Below are 22,495 nucleotides of genomic sequence, written 5' to 3'. Positions count from 1 at the left end.
AACCACTCCCTCTGTCAAAATGCCAGGTGCCATCCTGACTTGTTTACAGACTCTAACATTTCCCCCTTTTGTTTAATTTAAATAATGACCATAGTGGTTTTTACACAAACACCATAAATAATCTGCTACAAGCCGAAGGGGAGGATACCAAACGCCACAATAACAAGCCAATTGATGGCTCAATGCAAGAAGCCCTTGGAAAAATTATAGCAGCAATAACACTGTTAGCAAAGATACTGAGTTACAATTTGTTGTAGATTACAATTTATTGTCTGAACCCAGGTAAAGCAGTGTCTCAATAGATTAACTCACAGTCCAGGTAAATCACAGTCCAGGTAAGTTCTGCAGGCAGCTAGCTTAAATCACAGTCCAGGTAAGTTCTGCAGGCAGCTAGCCTAAGCTGTAGCAGCAGAAACAGTAACAGCTCAGAAGTCTTGTCCATTTCTCACCTGAAGTTTTGTCCGGTTTTCAGCAACACTGGAAATTTTTCCACCCTTGTCTTAACCAGCACTGGGATGAAGGCAGGAACTCTGGAAATGATGCTAAAGAAAATCCTGTAGTATTCCACTAAGAAAACAACCTTCTGAACAATTTAGTACATTATCTCAAGGTTTTTTACATTTGAAATAAGCCTTAATAGTGCTCATTATTCATTAGCTTCCAGGTGTGGGAGAACCATTGTAGTTATTGGCCTTGGAAATGATCAAACTTCAGGGATGCGGCTGTCTTCCACCTGAAGCATCCCGGGCAGCCCCAGATGGTCCTGGGGAGAGTCCAGGGAGTATTCCAGACTCAAACTGTCACTAGGCACAGGGAGCAAGAACCTAGGAGATTGTGCCTCCCAGTCAGGTTTCTATCTGGGCTCTCACAGTGGCATCCTGCTCCTGGGGCAGGGGGCGGGGAAGAGCCGCTGCCACCACTTGGAAAGTCCTTGCTGTGCCATGACCTGCTCGCACACGTGGCAGCTGCCGCACCAATTCATGCACCCTCCAGTCATGAAAAGTATTCAGTAATAGCCTTTTGCTGCAACTTTTTTTCTGATAATCCTTCATCCTCTGAACTTTATTCTTTCTGACTAGAGTTCCTGGGCTTCCATCAACACATGCCCTAACTATTCTTGGTTCCACTGGGGTGCCTTCTTCCCTTAGTAATTTTCTTAACACCCCTTCCATATTTTCATCACAAAGATAATTCAATACACTGAGACAAATCAAGACAAAAACATACTTTATCAATCTTCTCCATTTTCTCAAAATGACCATATTTCCTCTTGCCCATCTGCCTAGGGATGAGTAGATTTGCTCCCATCCTATCTATGGATGGGCAACTTTTGTTTTCATCACTTACCCCCAAGTGTCCCGGGGTTCCCCGTATGGGACACTATCTGCCACAGCATGGCTGCAGCAAAATAACTGGGGGGTGACCAGCAACTTGTGTACATTGATACAGCAGGAGTGGGAGCCGTTTATTGTAGCACAGGAGGGGTATATATACATGACACACAGCTTATCTTAATTAACATAAACTAGATACAGCAGTCAACCAATAAGGAATCTCCACACTTAATGGCACGCTGGCGTTACTTCACAAACCACTCCCTCTGACAAATGCCAGGTGCCATCCTGACTTGTTTACAGACTCAAACATCCCTGTCTCTTAACATTTGGAAAACATTAGGACTCAGTACACTGTATTCTCTCTCCGTAGTCATCTCTCCCAGTCTCATGGCTTTAAAGACTTTCTGAAAGCTGTCAGCTATCAGCCACCTCCTCTCTCTTGCTAGGGTGTTTCTTTGAACTCCAGATTACTAGTTCAAGTTGCCTACTTGACATTTTTACTTAGATGTCAGATTAGCATCTAAAACTTAACAAAAACAAAACTAGATTCTGATATGCACTCTGTCCTAACCCAGTTTCTCTCACAATCTTGTCCATCCCACTACATGGCAGCCACAGTCTTCTAAGTGCTCATATCAAAACTCCTGACTACCCTCTTTTCTATCATACACATGACCCAGAAGAAAATCCTGTCACCATTTCAAAATATATCAATAATCCAAACAGTTCTTACTTCTTCCATCCTAGTACAAGCCACCCTCAAATTTTGTCTGTGTTGTAAAACTATACTAACTGCTCTCCTTGATTTCATCCTTACCCTAGCTACTCTCAATACACCACCAAGAGTGAGGGTGTTACAACTTAAGTTATATCATGTCACACACTTGTTTAAAACCATCCAATAATATATCAGTAAAAGTCCAAGTCCTCACAATTTCCTGCAAGACCTCATGTGATCTGGCCTGTTACCTCTTCAATCACACACCTCCTGGCATCCTCATTCTCTTTCACTCTATTCCAAACTCCCTTCAGCCCCTACATCTTCCTATTTTTTTTCTATAAAGCTCCCCACCCCAGGATTCATTAAGTCTTCCATGTCACTTCCTTCAGATCTACTCAAATGTCACCTTCAAGGTCTTCTCTATTTACCATGGGTAAACTGTTTCCACCTCAACACACACACACACACACACACACACACACACACACACACGTCTTGAGCTGTTGGTTCCAACCTCTCCCTGTCAGCTATAAGCCACCTCCTCTCTCTACATCATGTGCAACATGTCCTTCTCTGACAGATATTCTTCCTCAAAGCTCACCTATCCTTAAAAAAATAAATAACATTTAGACTTGCTCATTTGTTCTCTTTCTTTATCTCAATATTTCTAAATCAATAAACCACAATAACAGACCTCACCTCCTCACCTCCCTTTCATTCAATAGCCCTCTGCAGTCTGATGTAGCCATTTGTCACACTGCTGAAACTGCTTTCACTGAGAAATCTCCCAATGGACATTTTTCAGCATTGATCCCTTCTGTTAAAAAAAAAAAATCTAGGATTTAGCAGGGCTGCTGTCACAGTTATTGCCACTGCCGCCACCTCTGCCACCACCAAGGCTCAGTACAAGGGTGCCCCAAGTGAGGCAGGATGCACCAAAAATCTGATGAAGAAATGGGAAGAGCAGCAGGAGCATATGGACCAGAGGAAGCAGCAGATCTCAGAAGAGAATGTAGTAAAATCCAACATTGACAAGAAGTTCTCTGCACACTACGATGCTGTGAAGGTAGAGCTCAAGTCCAGCACCATCTTGTGACCCTGAATGACATGTAAGCCTAACAGGAAGCACTGTTGAAGGAGCAGGAAAAGCAGCTGGCCAAGAGGGAGCAGTCAAAGGAGCTGCAGCTAAAGCTGGAGAAGCTGTGACCAAAGAGCACAAGAAGGAGGCCAAGCAGAAGATCTCTAGCCTGCCCTTCACCTGGGAAAAAGAAGAGGAGGGAGGAGAAGATGAAGAGGAGGTGGCCATGCATGAGGAAGAGCTGGAAAGGGAAGAGATCACCACAGAGAAAGAAATTGGGGAAGAACCCAGATGTGGACACCAGCTTCTTGCCTGACCAAGACAGGGAGGAGGAGGAAAATTGTCTCTGGGAAGAGCTGTAGCACAAGTGAGAAGTCAAGCAGGAGAAGATTAAGAGTGAAGAGATTGAAATCACCTTCAGTTACTGGGCTGGCTCTGGACACCAGCAGACAGTCAACATGGAAAAGGGCAATACAATGCAACAGTTCCTCCAGAAGGCACTTGAGATCCTGCATGAAGATTTCTGTGAGCTCAGGTCAGCAGGGGTGGACCAGCTCATGTACATCAAGGAGGACTAATCATTCCCTATCATCACAGTTTCTGTGACTTTCTTGTTACCAAGGTACGTGGGAAGAATTGGCCACTCTTTAACTTTGATCTTCATGATAATGGGTGGCTACTCAGTGATGCCACTGTAGAGAAGTCTGAGTCTCATGAAGGAAAAGTGGTGCTGAGGAGCTGTTATGAGAAGAACAAGCACATCTTCCCTGCCATCTGCTGGGAGCCCTATGACCCTGAAAATAAGTGGGACAAGTATAAGATCCAGTGAGCATCCAGAAAGTGGTTTGGCCTTGGCTATCCCTGGTGAACCCCAATGTCTCCAGAACTCAAGGGTCTGACTCACCTGCAACTGTGCTGCTGTGTCCTAGGAGGATGGTAGCCACTCATACCCTGGAACTGTTATTGCTTTTTTTTTTTTTAATAAATAGGTACTCATGTTAAAAAAAAATCTAAATAAATGAAGATGTAATGTTTTTTGTTGTTTTTGTTTTTGTTTTTAAAGAGAGAGGTAGAGAGAGGTAGAGAGAGAGAGAGAGAATATTTAATATTTATTTTTTAGTTATTGGCGGGCACAACATCTTTGTATGTGGTGCTGAGGATAGAACCTGGGCCGCATGCATGCCAGGCGAGGGCGCTACCGTTTGAACCACATCCCCAGCCCCAAGATGTAATGTTTATGAGAGAAAATTTAATATTATAAATTTGCCAATTCACCAGTAAATCATTCTACACATTTAATAAATTGTAATCAAAATCCAAAGGGAGTATATGTGTGTGTATGCTTAAGTAGGTAACTAAACAGGCTGGTTCTAAAATTTATATAGAATTTATGAAAGCATATAAGATAATAAGAGCAAAGGACCAAGAATAGGATTGGTGCTATTGAAAATTAAGAAAGTAAGACAGGACCTTAATTCTAAAGTGATTATAAAGATATTGTGTTAATTAGCTTCCATTCAAAGTGACAAAATACCAGAAATATTTAACTTAAAGAAGAAAGGACAGTCCCTTGCCTGCAGGTCTGGGCAGTGGAGGAGGGTATTTGGTAGTGGCTGGAGGCTTTGCTATGGGAAGTTGTCCCTTTGCTCTCTCTGGGCCAGCCCTCCTCATTGGTTCTCCTCAGCCGCTGAAGAGTGCACCTGGAGGCCCAGGCTACAGCTGAGGCTATTTCTCCCAGACCCGGCAGGTGAGCCACTTGGCAGTTGCTGAGTACCTCCTTTGCCACCTTTCTCCTCTGCCTGGCTGCCTGGCTGCCGCAGTGCACAAGGGGTGTTGGAGGTAGATGGGCTCCGGACCCAGGAGGCGGCTGTGGATATGGCACTGGGCAATAGCACCCACAGATTCCAGCTACCATGGAGCCACAAGCCCTGCCCCGGGCATCCCTGCGAGCGCCCCCCCATCCAGCCCTGGGAACCTCTGCAAGCAGCAGCACCACCCTTGCCTACTGCAGCCGCATCACGTGCGGAACTGGAGCCACTATGATCACTGGATCCTTTCTCCTGCTTAGATTCCTTAGCACCACCATCATGGCTCAGCCATAACCAAAGGCCCCAAGTCTCACTTGCACATACCACCATGTTGACCATGCCACTGGCCAGGTACTAACCTGTGACAAGTGTCCAGTAGGAACCTATGTCTCTGAGCATTGTACCAACACAAGCCTGCGTGTTTGCAGCAGTTGTCTTCCAGGGACCTTTCCTAGGCATGAAAATGGCATAGAGAGATGCTATGACTGTAGTCAGCCATACCCAAGGCCAATAGTTGAGAAATTACCTTGTGCTGCCTTGACTGACCGAGAATGCACTTGCCCACTTGGCACATTCTAGTCTAATGGTACCTCTTCCCCCACCCCAATACAGTGTGTCCTGTGGGCTGGGGTGTGCACAATAAAGGGACAGAGAACAAAGATGTCCAGTGTAAGCAGTGTGCTCGGGGTACCTTCTCTGATGTGCTTCTAGTGTGATGAAATGCAAAGTGTACACAGATTGAGTCAGAACCTGGTGGTGAACAAGCCTGGGACCAAGGAAACAGACAAATGGAGTAAGGGAAATAAGACAGAAAGTGTAGACCTTGCTCTGTCAAAACCTTGACTGAAAGTGGAGCAGAGAGTTGGAAAAGGGAAAGATGAGAGGGCCAGGGTCAAGAGAGGATCATTGTTATGAGACAGGAAGAATTTGAAAATATAGGATAAAGAAAAGAAAGTTGGCTAGGGACCATGGAACATTCCTATAATCTCAGCAACTCAGAAGACTGACACATGAAAATCAGAAGTTTGAGGCCAGCCTGGGCAACCTAGCAAGACCCTCTCTCAAAAAAAGAAAGAAAGAAAGAAATGAAAAGAACTGGGAATGTATTTTAGAGGTAGAGAGACACTGGGTATAATACTCAGCACTGTTTAAAAAAAACAAAAACACACTAAAAGCATTGAAAAACAAAAGAAAGTTTTACTTTTCCTCTTTTAAAGTAGATAAGAGGACATGAGACCAAGAAGTACCAAACTTGAAAAGGAGAAGAAACACTTCACTCCCTGAGACTAAAGGAAAGAAAGTAAGCACAGGCATAAATAAAGATAAACTAATACTTGACATATTTAATATATAGGCTAATTATCTGCTTAAATCTCAGCAAGCAATTTTAATCATTTTCCATGTTTGCTCATTAACCATCAAAATAATCCTAAAAGGTAAGCACCATTATTGTCCCCATTTTACAACTGAGTAAACTATGAGAGTAACAAAAGTCTGAAGAGGTTTGTTCAGGCCACCTCCATGTAGTCAGTGAAGTAATTGGTATGCTCATCTATTGGAACGGAGGAGCAAGGAACACTAGAAATTTGCAGTTGAAATAAGTCAGGGTACCTTAATGTCAATACTATTGACATTTGGATTCAGGTAATTCTTTGTTGTCTTGTGCAATATGACATGTTTAGCAATATTCTTGGCTCTTTGCACACATATGTGCATGCACATACACAGTCAGAATCTTCAAAAATGTAACAAAACAATTCCAATGTCCCTGGGGAACCAAGTCATCCCTTAGGTGGAGGTACAGAAGACAGCGCTAACTCTAGACAGCCTGATGAAGAAGAGGAGAGGATCTAGCTCTTGCTGAAAAGATAAATGTTATTGTAAGATTCTAGGGCTAAATTCAGTCGGGAAGAATGATATAACCACTGGGGAGGGTGTTGCTATTGTTGTTTGTTTTGAATTGTATAATGAAAGGTGAATGCAGAAAAACTAGAAAGAAAACGTGGCCTCCCAGAATCCAGTGTAACCAATGCATACTGACTATTATTAACACTGCCATCTGTGGCTTGATTTGCCTCAGGGAACAATCCATCAATTTCCATAAGTAAAATGTGAGAAAGCATTATTCATACTACATACTTGTCTCATTTTCTCTGGCATGTACTTTGTAAATCTTAAGGATGATACAGTTAATGTTGATTGTTACTATGCTAACATGTTTTTTTTCTGGACTCAGAGACCCTTGCCTTCACATCCATCATTTAATTCAAGTCTTCCAGAGAGAAATTTAGTCGATTTCTTATTTCTTTTCTCTTTCTGAATATAATTCTGTTTATCTTGAAAATAGATTTCTACAAAATCTGGGGTCACAGTCCTTTTTAAACATCTTTGCACCCCCAAAACCTCTCTCACACTGCCCATTGGGCCATGTAATCTCTTAGAGAAGCTTAAAGTAAAACACTGTTGTGGTTTTTTTTTTTTACTTTATTGGGTCAACTGGTTGAATACACAGCTATAGAAATGAAGAGACCCTGAAAATACAATAGTAATTATACTGTCATTTGTTTATGACAGTTCTATACCATAGTGTACAGTATTATACTATAGATATGTCTTTAGTATATGGTTGTACTGTAAATCTGTGGTTGTAATTAATGCTACCTCCCTGCATCAGCCAAAAGGTGACTGCACAGGGGAATGCCCAAGACATGCTCCTGCTCCCTGATGAGAACTTGCCCAGGGATGGGGCCTTTGGAGCAAATCCTCTGCAGCGGGGCAGGCCCCACTTTCCAAGCTGGGATGCACTTGAGGAGAGCGCTTGGATGAACCATCATCAGCCACCAAGAGGGGCCCTCCACTGGCTTAGTTGGTTCATGTTTCCTTCTGTGTATTTGGGTGGTGTTGGGCCCTCAGGCAGAACAGTAAGCTTCCCTGTGCATTTCACAGAGCAGCTTAATAATAGAACATGAACTTGCACCAAGTGTTCCCAGAACCCCATCATTTGCAGGAAGCTGCTCACTGGGAAAGAACATCTGAGTCCCTGAGGAGAGATGGGAAGGATGGAGAGGCCTCCAGCGGCCTACTGCAGCCCCCCCTTGTCCAGATCCCACCTCACCCCACCTTGCAGTCCTCCATCAGAGGGACGCCCATGACTTCCAGGCCTCTCGGCACTTCCTCGATGTCCACCATCCCTGACCCATGAAGTTCCAGCTTCCGGAAGAGCTCTTCAAAAGCGCAGTAAGTTTCATCGTAATCAAGCCCGGCCACCATGGGCAGCAGAAAGCCCCACACCCCATGCAGCATGGTGACAGAGTGCCAAAGAGCCCGAAAATGAAGAAGAGCCCCAGCCCTGTAGCTGGGTAGTGGGCACCAGGGGCTTCCGCAGCGCTGCAACTGCCAACAGAACGCAGGGGTCAGGAGGCTGTGACCCTTCCCATCCTGAGGCCACTCAGGTCTCAGCTGAGGACCACATTGTTCCCCCTAGTTGTGTTTGGCTGGAGAGTCCCACACAATTTTGATTCAGCCTCTAAACTGGCTGAGTGGTTGTGTTTATGAGGTGGCTGTTTTATTCAGTTGTGCTCAAAATCAAGGTTGCTGTAGATAAGCTCCCATTTGGTCCTCCTGGGCCAAGGGAGAAATACATATGCACATATAATACCAAACAAGTCCTAATGTTATCTTCTCCTTGGATGTGTGTCTGTGTGTGGGGGGGGGTGTGTATTACATATATATGAATATATATGCATGTGTATGTATCTAAAACAAAATCCTAATGTGTGTGTGTGTGTGTGTGTGTCTGTGTGTGTCTTTCAGGGTGTGTGTGTGCATCTAAGGGAAAAATTAACTTTCTGATATATAACATGAATTGACAATTGCAAATGTATACAATATATAAATATATGTTCACACATTCAGAGTAGCTGAACAAGGAAATTTGGAGCCTGTTCCTCAATTGTGTCTTTTGAATTTGGAAAAAAAAAAAAAAGCATCGGTATTTTTTTAAGCATCTTTGATGAACTGATGGGACAGAAATCAGTTAATGAGCATTAAGGACTAAAAATAAAAATACATTTTAGGTGAAGTTCTAAATGTAAAAAGGTGAAACCTTTAAATTCTAGGAGAATTTTAATCTCCTAGATTTAAATTAAACCTTTAAAACCTCAATATAGAAAAGGAGTTCCAAATTCAAACATAAAAAACAAATCATAAAATATAAATTTGGTAAAGTTTAAAACATCTGTGCATCATAATATATCATAAAAATTTGGGGGGAAACCCCCAGATAGAGTGAAATTACAAACCTTAAAACCAACAAAATATGGCACTCAGAATACACAAGGAATTCTATAAATCAATAAGAAGACAAATAACCTAAAGTCAAAGAAAAAGGACCTCACAGGACCTACAATTTATTAATGTTTCCATATTGTCACAGTCCTCACTTCATCATGTCCTCATTTCTCTATTTAGTCCCACTTAGATTCCATGATCCATCATCTTAATCCGTATCTTACACATCCCTTTATTCCCTGCTCTATAATCCATTTATCTTACTCATTTTCAAAACCCTGTTCTTGAGAAAATCCAATTCTCTGTATTCACACCTGTAGCTGACTTCAGCTGTAGATAGTCCTCCTTCAATGCAAAAAAAGAAAAAAAAAATAGGTGCAAACTCTATTGAGAGTTTGGAGATATGACAGTAGAAAAAAGATATGACCTAGTGGAGAAAGGGCCCATTCAGTAGCTTCCATTTCTTAAATGAAAAATGAAGAACTATGGCAAAAATGAGGATGTAAGAATGTAAAGCAGAAAGTATCAGAAGGACAGGGTGCAAGGACCAGAAATTTGAGGAAATAAGAGATTCAAGATCATTACTGTGAAGAATGAGAAGGCTATGTTACAAAAGAAACAAGATATTTGGGCCCTATGAGTACTAATTTAGGGCTATGAATTTATAGATATCAATTTCTGAAATTTACTGGGCATCATGTAGCTCAGAATTGAGTACACCAGCCCTGACACATGCCTATAATCCTAGCAGCTTGGGAGACTGAAGCAGAAGAATCACAAGTTCAAAGCTAGCCTGAGCATAGTGAGGTCCTAAAGCAAATTATGAAGACTCTGTCTATAAATAAAAAATAAAAAGCATTGAGCACACCAATCTTATAGAGTTGTAATGGACCATTACATCACACCTTCTGTCAGTATACCCATATGCCAACCTCCACTTTGATGTGGCATACAGACATCCTAATGCACTCTCACAGAGGCTCTGTGTCTGTTCGTAACACTTAGTACACATGGCTGATACATGACAGAGCTATAAGACAGAAGGAGTCAGGATCCTGTGGACAATAGAAACTTCATGTCAGACCTGATATACATAGATTTGTGTGTAACAGAAACAAACTCAGATCTTAAGTCACTAGTATTTTCACATTTTCTGCCTCCCACAGTTGATCCTAACTAACTAGCAAAAAATCTCTAATTAACTAAAAAGAATAACATAGCCACAAAAGTACTCATGTTAAACCACAGTCAAAATGTCTACAAATAAAGGGTCTGAAATGGTGAGTAATATCGATGTTAAAATAACTTTAATTCTTTATGGAATTCATATATTAGAATTTTTTTACTAATTTTATAAATATAGGGTAATGATATTTATAATAAGGAATTTCATAAAAAATGATAAATGAAGACATGAATATTTGCACAGATTGCCTCAGCATTTTCTTTACCTATCATTTATTGAGTACACAACCATACTAAACAGCATATTGGCTGCCAGGGATATGAAGATAAAACAAGGAGTCCCTATCTTTGAGGAGTTCACAGAGACATAAACAGATGATTTTATGTATTCTAATTTCCAGTATTATTTATTTATTTCTGAACATAAGTAGTTGATTAAGCAAATGGACAATTTTTTTTTCTTTTTTTTTAACCTGTAGAAAAGAAATCAACTTTGGTAGAGAAAAGGGCTAACTGTAATTTGTCTCTCTGAGCAGTAGAGGGCAACAGAACATCAAAATGACAGCTTGAGTAAGCCTCTGTGGACCATGTTGTAGGCCTTTTTCTATAAAAGCAATGTATTCAACCAAGTGTTTTTTTTTTCCCCAGACTCAATAACATATTTAACTATGAATATACAAATTGCACAAATTCATTCTGAATAAAATACATTCATGACTTGACAAAAATAACAATTTTGTGGGGCTGGGGTTGTAGCTCAGTGGTAGAGCACTTGCCTAGCATGTGTGAGGCATCTGATTCAACTCTCATCACCACATATAAATAAAATAAAAGTTCATTGGCAAATAAAAAATATTTTTAAAAATAATAATTTTAATTTATTCCTGTGGCATTTATCATTTTTTATATTTTTTTCTCCGTGTTATAAAATCATGAAAATTCATCATTCAAGAAAATACATTTAATCTGTTTTTTTTCTCATAAGTATTGTAGATCACTTCTTTCTTATTGATGTCTTCCCAAGATTAAGTAATCCAACACAATGTGGGCACCATCTGTGGGTTTTGACAGAAGAATAAAAAAATTTCCTCAAATTACTTGTGAGTAGCATCTCTTTACATCATAAAATTTGACAAGCTTTATTTATGTCATCTCCTTTGACTATAATTCATATAAAAATATTCATGTGATCAAAGCTATTTAAATTGCACTAAAGCATTTTATATTAAACCACAGTGTGTTTTCTATGAAAAAGAAGGGAAAAATGGCTTTTCTTCATCATGTTTTAAGATTACTGTGGAAATGCTCCTATAGGTACCAGTGAGTTAGTTAACTCTCATTTGGAAAGTTATCAGCTGGCAGTTATTTGTGGAGCTCCAGTAAATGCTCAACTTATAAGTATTCACAGAAGAAGATGTTTTAAATTTGAGCTAGGGCAGTTTCCTAGGATTTCTGTAACAAATTACCAGTTACCCCATGACTTAAGACAATAGAAAATTACTCTGTCCTAGTTCAGGAGGCAGAAGATCAAAATAAAGGTGTTGGCAGAGTGTGTTCCTTCTAAAGGCTCAGAGGAGATTCTGTCCCTAGCCCCTTTTCTAATGTGTGGTGGCTGCCAGCAATCTTTGGTTTTCTTTGACTTTTAGCTGCATCACTTTAATCTCTGCCTTTGTCATAAGAGGTATTCACCCTATATGTGTCTCTGGGTCTTCCCATGACCTTCTTACAAGGTCATCAATCATTGGGTTTGAGGGCACATTCTAATCCTGTATGGCCTCATCTTAAATATTTACATTTGCAAAGACCTTATTTCTAAACAAGATCATATTCTGAGGTTCCAATGGACATGAATTTTGCAGATTCCTTTTTCAATCCACTACAAATAGTAAGGCTATTTTGTATGTCTTCAAAGAAATATTTAAAAGGAAGAAAAGTATTTTCTCTATGGAAATGAGTACCAAATATATTATATTCTATCAAAATAGATACATACCAAAATGTGCTCAACTATTTTTTTTTTATTTACCTTATTTTCATATTCATGATATTTATGTTATCTTGTACAGGAGTTTTGAAGTGTATAATAAGATAACCCATTCATTATACAATAAGTATAACATAAAATGTATGCTGATCATTGTCAACAAATAGTGTGTAAATTTTATTAACCCTGTAGAATTAATAAATAAAGGAAGATATAGGAAAATTTTACTATAAGTAGAGTCCAAAAAGTTGTATTATGTAAAAATTATGGCCACATTATTGCAAGGTTAAAAAAAATTTCTCAAGGAGATTTCCAGTTAATGTGTATTTTAATTTATGTTTACATTTATAAAATGTATAAGAAACAAATTATTTTAAAATTGTACCATATATTAAATTTAAAAAGCCTTAAATAATCACAGAGCACTCTTCACCTTGCACACCTTTACCCTGTCCCCATTTGAGAATTGCAGCCGGGTAAAGTATGAAACCAATTACCAACCCAGTTCTACCTCAATTTATATTATCTTCATTTTTTTCCTTTTTTTTTTTAGTTGTAGATGGACACAACACCTTTCTTTCTTTCTTTCTTTCTTTCTTTTTTTCTTTCTTTCTTTCTTTATTTATTTATTTTTATGTGGTGCTGAGGATCAAACCCAGTGCCCCACATGTGCCATGCAAGTTCTCTACCACTGAGCTACAACCTCAGCCCTGAATTCACATGATCATAGAGACACTTTTAGAGTTTTCAGAGAATAAAAATCAAGACTAAAGAACTTTAAAAAGATGATAAAGGGAAATGACATCATGTTGCTTAATGACAGGGATGTATTTTTAAAAACCAATCCTTAGACAATGTTATTGAGTGAACACCAGAGTGCACATACACAAACCTAGGTGGCATAGCCCCACTACACACTAAGCTGTATCTTCTAGCTACCAAGTATAAGGTTTGCCTTGTTGATCAAAGCATCTGCATTCAGCACATGACTCTACAATGAATTGTATAATTCTCATTATCAGAAAGGAGGGAATGCATCTGGGTTTTGAAAAAAGTCAAGTTTTTGTAGCAAAGAGTTGTTTGAAAAAATCTTTCTGAAAGATAAAGATAGCTGATAAGGTCTCTTAAAAATTCCTAAAATAATCACAATAACGGGCTTAATAAGGGTACTATGTTGTGTTGTTAAAATGAAGGTCATAAAGCTAAACCATAACTCATTCAATGCAGGTATGGCTAAGACTAGGCAAAGGACTATTCGAATTTATTTGAAGAATAGAGGTTAAATAATTGAAACAAATGTCCTCTAAACACACTTCAAGTATCACCCTCCTACTGGCCTTTTGGAAGGCAGAGGATGACAGACTCTAGGAGCCATGCTCCCTGATGAAAACCCAAAATTAGTAGTCAGAGCTGCTAGTTCTGAACATGCTTTAAAACAATTGAGCAGACAGAGAAGTGACCTTTTAAAGATAATATACCCAAATCAAACTCTGGTTGAATACATGAAATATTCCTGAAAGGAAACTTCTGGGGTTTCAAGACCCAGCCCAAGACTTTTTCTTCCCTACTTTTCTAAGGCCTAATGATAAATGGGAATTAATTCAGAACACCAAGGGAAGCAGGAGAAGAATTGCCAGTGCAGGATGGAATATGCAGGAAGTGATTTTTGTGTAGGAGAGATAAATCTCCATGGCAGAAACCCACAGAAGCTTCAGGCTCAGTTTGCAGGTGCCTCTAAGGGCAGAGAGCTAAGAGGCTAAAATGGAAGGATTGTTTGAAAGTGGGCCTAGCACATGATGGCACCAGATATCTGCCTACACTTCCTGCCTTCCTCTGCCATTTTTAAATACATGAAATACCAACTAGCATTTCATCTCTGGGAAAAATAAAATAAGTTTTCTTCTGAAAAACAGAATAAACTGAGGAGAATTAGGTATGCTGAGGATGGACATCAATGTCCTCAGTAAAGCCCTCTGCCTTCTTCTTTGGAGTTCCAAATCTCTCCCTGCAAAACTAAAACTCATCAACATTCTAACCCCAAGATTAAGGCAACTAGTGGGTAAATCTGTTTATTGACACTGTGGTTAGCTGGGGCTAGGGTTGTGGCTCAGTGGTAGCACACTTGTCAGGCATGTGTGAGGCACTGGGTTTGATCCTCAGTACCACATAAAAATCAACAAATTAATTAATTAAATAAAGGTATTTGTCCATCCCCAATTTAAATATATATATTAAAAAGCTGTGTTTATCTATGTAACAAGAACTTGACTTACTCATTCCTTAACCTGATGCTTTTCTGGGAAGGGACTACCAGACTGGGTATTTTATTTTCTGGCCTCCCTTATATCCAAATGTAGCTATTTAACTACACAGAATGTGAGTAGAAGTGGTGTGTGTCACTTTCAGGCTAGGGCATTTAAGAAAGCAACTGCAGAGCTGGGATGTAGCACAATGGTACAGCACATGCTAAACATTTGTGAGGCCATGGGTTCTGTACCCAGTGGATGGTGGGGTGGTGGAGTGGTGAGGAGGAAGTGGGAAAGAAAGGAAGGAATAAAGAAAGAAATAGTGCCTTTTCACATTCTCACTCACACTGTGCCAGCCAGAAGCAGAAGCCACGAAGGTCAAAGATGGCCGTAGCATCAGTTGAAGGAGCCTGGGTCTCTGAGTCACTACATGAGGAAAATCCATCCATGAATCAGGAACATATGAACCATGCTGCAGTTGAGAAACAAGCAAATACCATAGAAAACCAATGAAGTTTTGAGGCTTATTTTGGTAACCAGCATTACCATAATTAATTATCCTTCCCATGTACATGGAGCTCCCAGCACAGGCACTTAACTTGTAGGAGGAAAGACCTATATATTCAATAGTAAGAAACTCCAAAAAGCTATCTAGGACAGTCCCATTCTTAAATATGATGGACAACTAAAGATCCACTTTAGTGGTAAAGTGCCCCTAGGTTCAATCCCCAGTAACTCCCCGAATAAAATTGAAGTGTTGAAAGACAAAGAAAAGAAGCAGAATAAACAAACAAATCCAAGATTTACTAAAGCAGAAAAAAGAACAGAGATTGTAGGCTTATAAAATAGGAAAAAAAAACTAAAATATTTGAATTTGTATTCTTAGAGAAATTTGAAAATATATTAATTACTTCCACAATATTAGCCCTAGATGATCCTACTCCTCACACTGCCCCCACACACACAGATCAAAATAAAATACAAAAGGAAAGTCTTGTAAACTAAACATACGATTGTTAAAATTTTAAAAATCAATTGAAAGTTCATGGGACTGTGTGCCAGGTTTTGCGGCACATACATGTAATCCCAGGGACTCAGGACACTCAGACAGGAGGATCACAAGTTTCAGACCAGCTCCAGCAACTTAGAAAGACCATGTCTTAAAATAAAAACATAAAAAGGACTGTAATTTAGTGGTAAAGTACCCCTAGGTTCAATCCCCAGTAACATCCCAAATAAAATTGAAGTGTTGAAAGACAAAGACTTGGACCCCTTCTAGAATATAAATCAAAAGATTAGAAAAAGAGAGCTTCAGAGAAGGTGAAACAAAGAAAATAAATCCTTAAGTTTCAATTCCCAGCAAATAGAATAGAGAAGAAAAATAGCTGGGGATATAGCTCAGTTGGTAGAGTGCTTGCCTGCTTGCCTCACATGCACAAGGCCCTGGCTTCAATCCCCAGCATCTCACACACACACACACACACACACACACACACACATATACACAAAATGTTGGGCCTGGGGTTGTGGCTCAGCGGTAGATCGCTCACCTAGCATGTCTGAGGTGCACGTGTGAGGCCCTGGATTCGATCCTCAGCACCACATAAGAATGAAATAAAGATAATGTGTCTAAATACAACTAAAAAATAATCAATACTTAAAAAATATTTTAAAACAATAGAGAAAAAATAAAAATAAGGAAGAATGAAATGGTAAAAATTATAGAGAGATCTCCAAAGTTAAAGACATAACTATTCTTAAGAAAGGGGATGAGTACCAAGGGAAAAAAAAAGACCATGTCATGTTGCCAGGAAATTTTATCACACCAAATGATTAGAGAAAGGATTTTATTTTTACATTTTACTGTAGTAAGAACATATAAGATGAGGTCTACCTTTTTTACTACATTTTAAGTTTATTGGACAGTGTGTTCACTGCAACTACAGTGTTGTACAGCAGATCTCTAGAACTTACTTATCCTGGTTCACTGAAACTTTCTAGACATGGAACAGAAACTGCCCATTTCCCCTCCCCCAGTACCTGGCAGCCACCATTATATTTCTGCTTTTACAAATTTGACTATTTTAGGAATCTCTTGGAAGTGGAATATTGCAGAATATGTCCTTCTGTCATGAACTCATTTCATTGAGCATAATGCCCTATACGCTCATCTCTGTTGTTGCAAATGGCAGGTTTTTCTTCTTTTTATGGCTGAATAGAATTTCCAGTGTGTACATACCACATTTTCTTGATCCATTCACCTCCTGATGGACATTTAGGTCGATTTCATATCTAGGCTATTGTGCACAGTGCTGCAATAAACATAGGAAAAGTAGATTTTTTTAAAGTCTCTAGAGAAAAAGAGGAAAAAGAGGTCACTTACCAAGAAACAATAATAAACTGGCATCAAACTTCTTATTAGGAACACTCTGTGCTAGAAGAGAATGAAACAATGTCTTCACCATTCTGAGGAGGGAAAAACTTTGAATATACAATTTTGTGCTGCCCTAACTGTTCTTGGTTCCACTAGGGTGCCTCCTTCCCTTAGCAATTTACTTAACACCCCTTCAAGATTTTCGTAACAAAGACAATACAACAAACCAAGACAAAACAAGACACAAACATACTGTATTAATCCTCTCCATTTTCTCAAAATGTCCATCCTTCCTCTTGTCCTATCTACTTCTAGGGATGAGCAGATTTGCTCCTGTTCTATCTGACCCAGAGTAGTAAGATTCATAGAGAAGGAAAGTTAGATTGGTGATTGCCAGGGAATGAATAGTGGAATATGGAGTTGCTAAATGGAAATGGAGTTTTGGTTTTGTAAGATAAAGAGTTCTGAAGATTGGGCACACAACCACGTGACTGTAATTAAGCAACTGATCTGAACTGTACACTTAAAAATGATTGTGATGGTGAGTGGTATGTGTATTCTACCATTAATTTAAAAAATGTGTAAATATTTTGGCCAAGCTCCATATTTTTATAAGGCTAAGCTAATTACTTATGTGTTATTATATTCAAGTAAAGTACACAAGTGTTAAAAAAGAATTTTCTTTAATACTCAATTTTTGATGAATCCAGTCAGTCACTCTACTAACTAATATGATTTACTAGACATATAGCTTAGGATTATACAGTGATTAATTTTTATTTGACACTTTTGGAAAGTTCCTCCATCATAGTATAACTGTTTAACTCTGAGGCATTGCCAAGTTGTTTTTCAAGAGCCTGCACTATGAAATGCTTTCTTGACAGAAAGCATCAGTGCAAGGAAGTGTGCTTCAGGTTAGCTGGGTTCTGGGGGCTCAGGGTTCTTCAAAATTTAGATTTCAATCCAAGGTCATGGGAAAACATGTGATGTTCAATGCCAGGACTGTGATGGTACAAGAGGGGAACATGGAAGTGCCTACAGGACCCTCAGCAGAATCCTCACCATGGATGGGCACTGAGGACAAGAAGCTATAATGGTGCTGTGATGTGCCTGGCCTCCTGTGAAGGCAGGGAAACTGGGAAAGTGTGAAACTGCTGGTGGATCTGCAAAGTGAAAATGGCTCCAAAAATCTGGGGACTGGAACCCAGGAGCATTCTACCTCTGAACTGCATCCCCAGCCCTTTTTACAAACTTTATTTTGAGACAAGGTCTTGCTAAGCTGCCCAGGTTGCCCTCAAATTTGCAATCCTCATGCCTCAGCTTCCTGAGTAGTTGGGATTATAGGAAGGTCAATGTCAAGGTCAATTTCTGTTTTTTTTTTTTTTTTGCTTTTTATGTTTTTTGTTTTGTTTTTTTAGTACTCGGGATTGAACTCAGGTGTGCTCAACCACCAAGTCTCATGCCCAGCCTTCTTTTCTTTTGTATTTTATTTAGAGAGAGGGTCTCACTGAGTTGCTTAGTCCCTTGCTTCTGCTGAGGCTGGATTTGAATTTGCAATCCTCCTGCCTCAGCCTCCCAGGCTGGTGGGATTAGAGGTATGCACCATAGCACCAGGTGGAATGTCAATTTCTTGATGTGAAATAATCAGGCAGATCTGTGGCAGGGCTGCTTAAGCCTGTGAATAGAGATCCATATGTTTACTTTTTGTCTACACCTCTTTTTTTCCCCTATTTTCTGTTACCTGTCCTTACAATACACTCAATCATGTATGTGCAGCAAGGCCTGTAAATATAGACACCACCCATTAGTCAGTGGTGGATATCTCTTACTAAGTGAAAGAGAAACAGTCCAAAAGTACTCTAGGAGTAGAGTGGAGGTTGCCAGGGACTGGGAGTTATCTTTATTAAGGGTGAAAAGTTGCAATTTGCCAAGATGGAAATGTTCTGAAGATGGTTGTTGGTGATGGTTGTACAAATGTGAATGTACTCAATGCCATGAAACTGTAGAGTTCTAGTCAAATATTAAATTTTGTGAGTATTTTACTAATATATGAATATATATATATATATATATTAAGTCTGATTCAGAAAGTCAAGGTTGAATGTTTTCTCTCATAGAAGGAAGCTTGACCAAAGAAAGGGGAAAAAGTGAGGGAGGAATCCTGTGAAAATAGAAGGGAGATCAGTGGAGCAATGGATGGGGAGGGAGGAGGAATTCGAAAGGAGAGGAACAATGGATTAAAATTGACCAAATTATGCTATGTACATGTGAATGGACCACAGTGAATTTGAGTTTTATGTTTATATATAAAGAACTAAATTTTAAAATTATAAATAAATAGAAGGAAGACCATTAGAGTAGAAAGGAAATAGGAGGAGGGAGAAGGAGAGGAAAAGGGGAAGTACTGGGGACTGAATTGGAGAAAATTTGATTCCATGATATATAATTATGTCAAAATGAGCCCCACTATTATGTGTAACTATAATATACAAATAAAACATTCAGAAATAAAAACATATGCTGTGTTGATGAAGATTTACTACTGATATAACACTCTTTAAAATGCCTTTTTTAATTGATTTTTTATATGACAGCGGAATACATTACAATTTGTATTACACTTACAGAGCACAGCTTTCATATCTCTTGTTGTATATAAAATATATTTACACCAATTTGTGTTTTCATACATGTACTGTGGATAATGATATGCAAACATAAGTCAAATGTTATTGAAGTCAAAATGTCTGAATTTCTCTCATCTCATTTTCCCTTTTCTGGTTGAATCATATCACTCCTATTTGAAAACTTAGCTCACATACCACTTTTACTAAGTAGTCTTTTCTAATTTCTCAGCCAGAATTAACAGTTCCATTTTTTTCTTTGAACTTACCCTTAACCAGTAGGGGGAAAGAGCATATGCCCCAGTAAGTCCCAAAGGTATATATGCTAGAGAAATGAAAATAAAATGTTCACATAGAAACTTGCACATGAATTTCATATGGCATTATTCATAAGAGCCAAAAAATATGTAAATCACCCCAGGATCTGTCAACTGAATAAAATGTGGTGTATCCATAAAAGGGAATATTTGGCAATAAAAAGAAATGAAGTACTCATACATGCTGCACTGTAGGTGAAACCTGAAAACATCATGTTAAGAAGCCAATCAATCACAAAAGACCACATATTGTATGATTCCATTTATATGAAATACCTGGAGAGTCATGGGGGGGCGGCAGCAAAGGAGGGGAGAGAACTGAAGAAGAAGAGGACGGGGAGCAGGAGGTGGACTTGCCATGATCCCGACCCCAGAGGACTAAGAGCAAGCAAGCAGGACCACCTGTACTAGGAGTGCTACAGGGACATGTCGGGGAGGAGAGGATCTCCAACTGCGTCCTCACCAATGCCTACCGCCTTGGCATCCTGTGGAACCCGGCAGCTCTGCAAGGCAAGACCTTGTTGGAGGTGGGCTCAGGCACCAGCATTTTGAGCATATTCTGTGCCCAGGCTGGTAGTAACATTTGGCAAGAGGCCCGAGAGGCAAGGCGGCTCAACGGGCTGGAGGACCAAGTGCATGTCCTGAAGGGTCCGGTGGAGATGGTGGAGTTGCCAGAGCACGTGGATGCCATTGTAAGCGAGTGAATGGGCTATGGACTTCTGCATGAGTCCATGCTGAGGTCTGTGCTGAACCTGCAGACCCAGTGGCTGAGGGAGGTCGATATTCTCCTACTGGTTTTCACTGAGCTCTTTGTAGTCCCCATCAGCAACCAGATGCTGGAGTGGCGCCTAGGCTTTTGGAGCCAGGTGAAGCAGCACTAAGGCATGGACATGAGTTTCCTAGAGAGTTTCGCCATAAGCTGCCTCATGAGCCACTGGGAGATCTTGGTGCAGGGTCCTTCCAGCCAGGATGTGTTGGCCTGGCTGCAGCACTTTGCTCAGCTCCAGCTAACCTGCGCGCCTGGAGCTTGAGCTGGAGGCAAGGTGGGTGGGCCCTTTCTCTACAGCTGTTATGTCTGGGCGCCCATGCATGGTTTGGCCTTTTGGTTCCAGGTGACCTTCCCTGGAGGAGATTCGGAGAAACCCCTGGTGCTGTCCATCTCGCCTTTTCACCGGGCCACACTCTGGAAGCAGACACTCCTATTCCTAACGGAGACAGTACAAGTGGAGCAAGGCAGGGTCATTTCAGCAGAGATCACCACTGCTGCCCTCCCAGGACAATCCTCTTCACCTGCGCTTTCTGCTGCGCTACAAAATGGGGGACCAGGAGGAAAAGACCAAAGACTTTGCCATGGGGGACTGAGCATTGCTTTTTCTCCCAACCACCTCCCAAGGCAGCCTGGCCTGTTTGGGAGAGGAATAGGGAAGTCGGAGGAGAAAGGGAGATTTCATGTGCAAGTAGGGGACTATCTCTCTTTTCCCTCATGGTTCTTGGGGAGAGAGAGTGACTTCAGTCTCCATTAGAGGAGATTCTTCTGGCAATTTATAAAGTGATCTCCTCAATCACGGATACAACATGCTTATTGATAGGCTTTTAAGCCTTAAAAGCATGTGGTAACAAGCACTTGTATTTCCATTTCTTTTCTTTCATGGAAGAAAAAAAAAAGAGATGGATAAAATGTCAGTTTATGGTGGGTCCCAAGCACAAACTAAACACCTCACACCTTATCTAAGTCTGCAGCTGGAAAAAGGGTATAAGAGTTCAGTTTCACTCCGGAAGTTTCCACTATGACTTAACCTCTCCAGAGCCTTAATTTCTGTGTATGAATTCCCTCCATTGCTAGATGCCTGAAGGCTATGGTACTTGTTCCTCATTGTTCCCTAAATAAAACTCATTACTGGTAATTAAGGGGTGGAGATGAGGAAGTAGTTTATATAGCCCAGTTCCTACTACTTTTATTGGGTGCTAAAGTTTATGAACACATGGAAATGGACTTTATATACTTATATAGCATACCTAAGAATTTCAAAATCCACATTTAGGAGAAAAAAGTCTGAAAAACTGCGAAGTAGCATGGATTTTAAAAATTCTTATTACTATTAAAACTGAACTAAGAAAACGTCTTATTGTGTTCCATAATATTGGAGTAATTATGAAACAGGCTGATAGAGAAGGTTTCTGGACCTAAACCCAGGCCTTATTCATTACCATGGGTACATTATTTAAGCTCACTAAAATAAGGAAATTCATTCCCAGCTAGAAAAGTGTAGTCAATTTAAACATGTGGAGGGATTAAATGACTTGGCCTATTTACATCTAGTGAAAGTTCCTTTCTTTTCTTTTTTAACTTTTTTTTTTTTTTAAGATCACTCAAATGTGAAAGTTGTGAATTTGGGAAAATGGCTTGTAATGAAGTGTGAGTCATGTTGTCCAATTCATTCCACTGATATTTCCCTCCTTATCTCTATGGCAAATAAAACATTTGCATTCCTATTATTTTTAGAGATTAAGTAAGACTTGTGTGCTGTTTA

General features: G+C 39.9%; 2 pseudogenes; both read left to right on the top strand.

Moving 5' to 3' along the window:
* Positions 1-2,487: 2,487 nt before the first annotated feature.
* LOC144249286 (protein FAM50A pseudogene) lies at positions 2,488-3,965 on the top strand (annotated as a pseudogene).
* A 10,081-nt stretch (positions 3,966-14,046) lies between these two features.
* On the top strand, positions 14,047-21,326 carry LOC144249285 (protein arginine N-methyltransferase 6-like; annotated as a pseudogene).
* Positions 21,327-22,495: the final 1,169 nt, after the last annotated feature.

Source organism: Urocitellus parryii, chromosome 11, assembly GCF_045843805.1.
Source record: "Urocitellus parryii isolate mUroPar1 chromosome 11, mUroPar1.hap1, whole genome shotgun sequence".
Classification (NCBI taxonomy): Eukaryota; Metazoa; Chordata; class Mammalia; order Rodentia; family Sciuridae; genus Urocitellus; species Urocitellus parryii.
The sequence above is the reverse complement of the archived record's forward strand: the minus strand, read 5'-3'. Positions and strand labels throughout refer to the sequence as shown.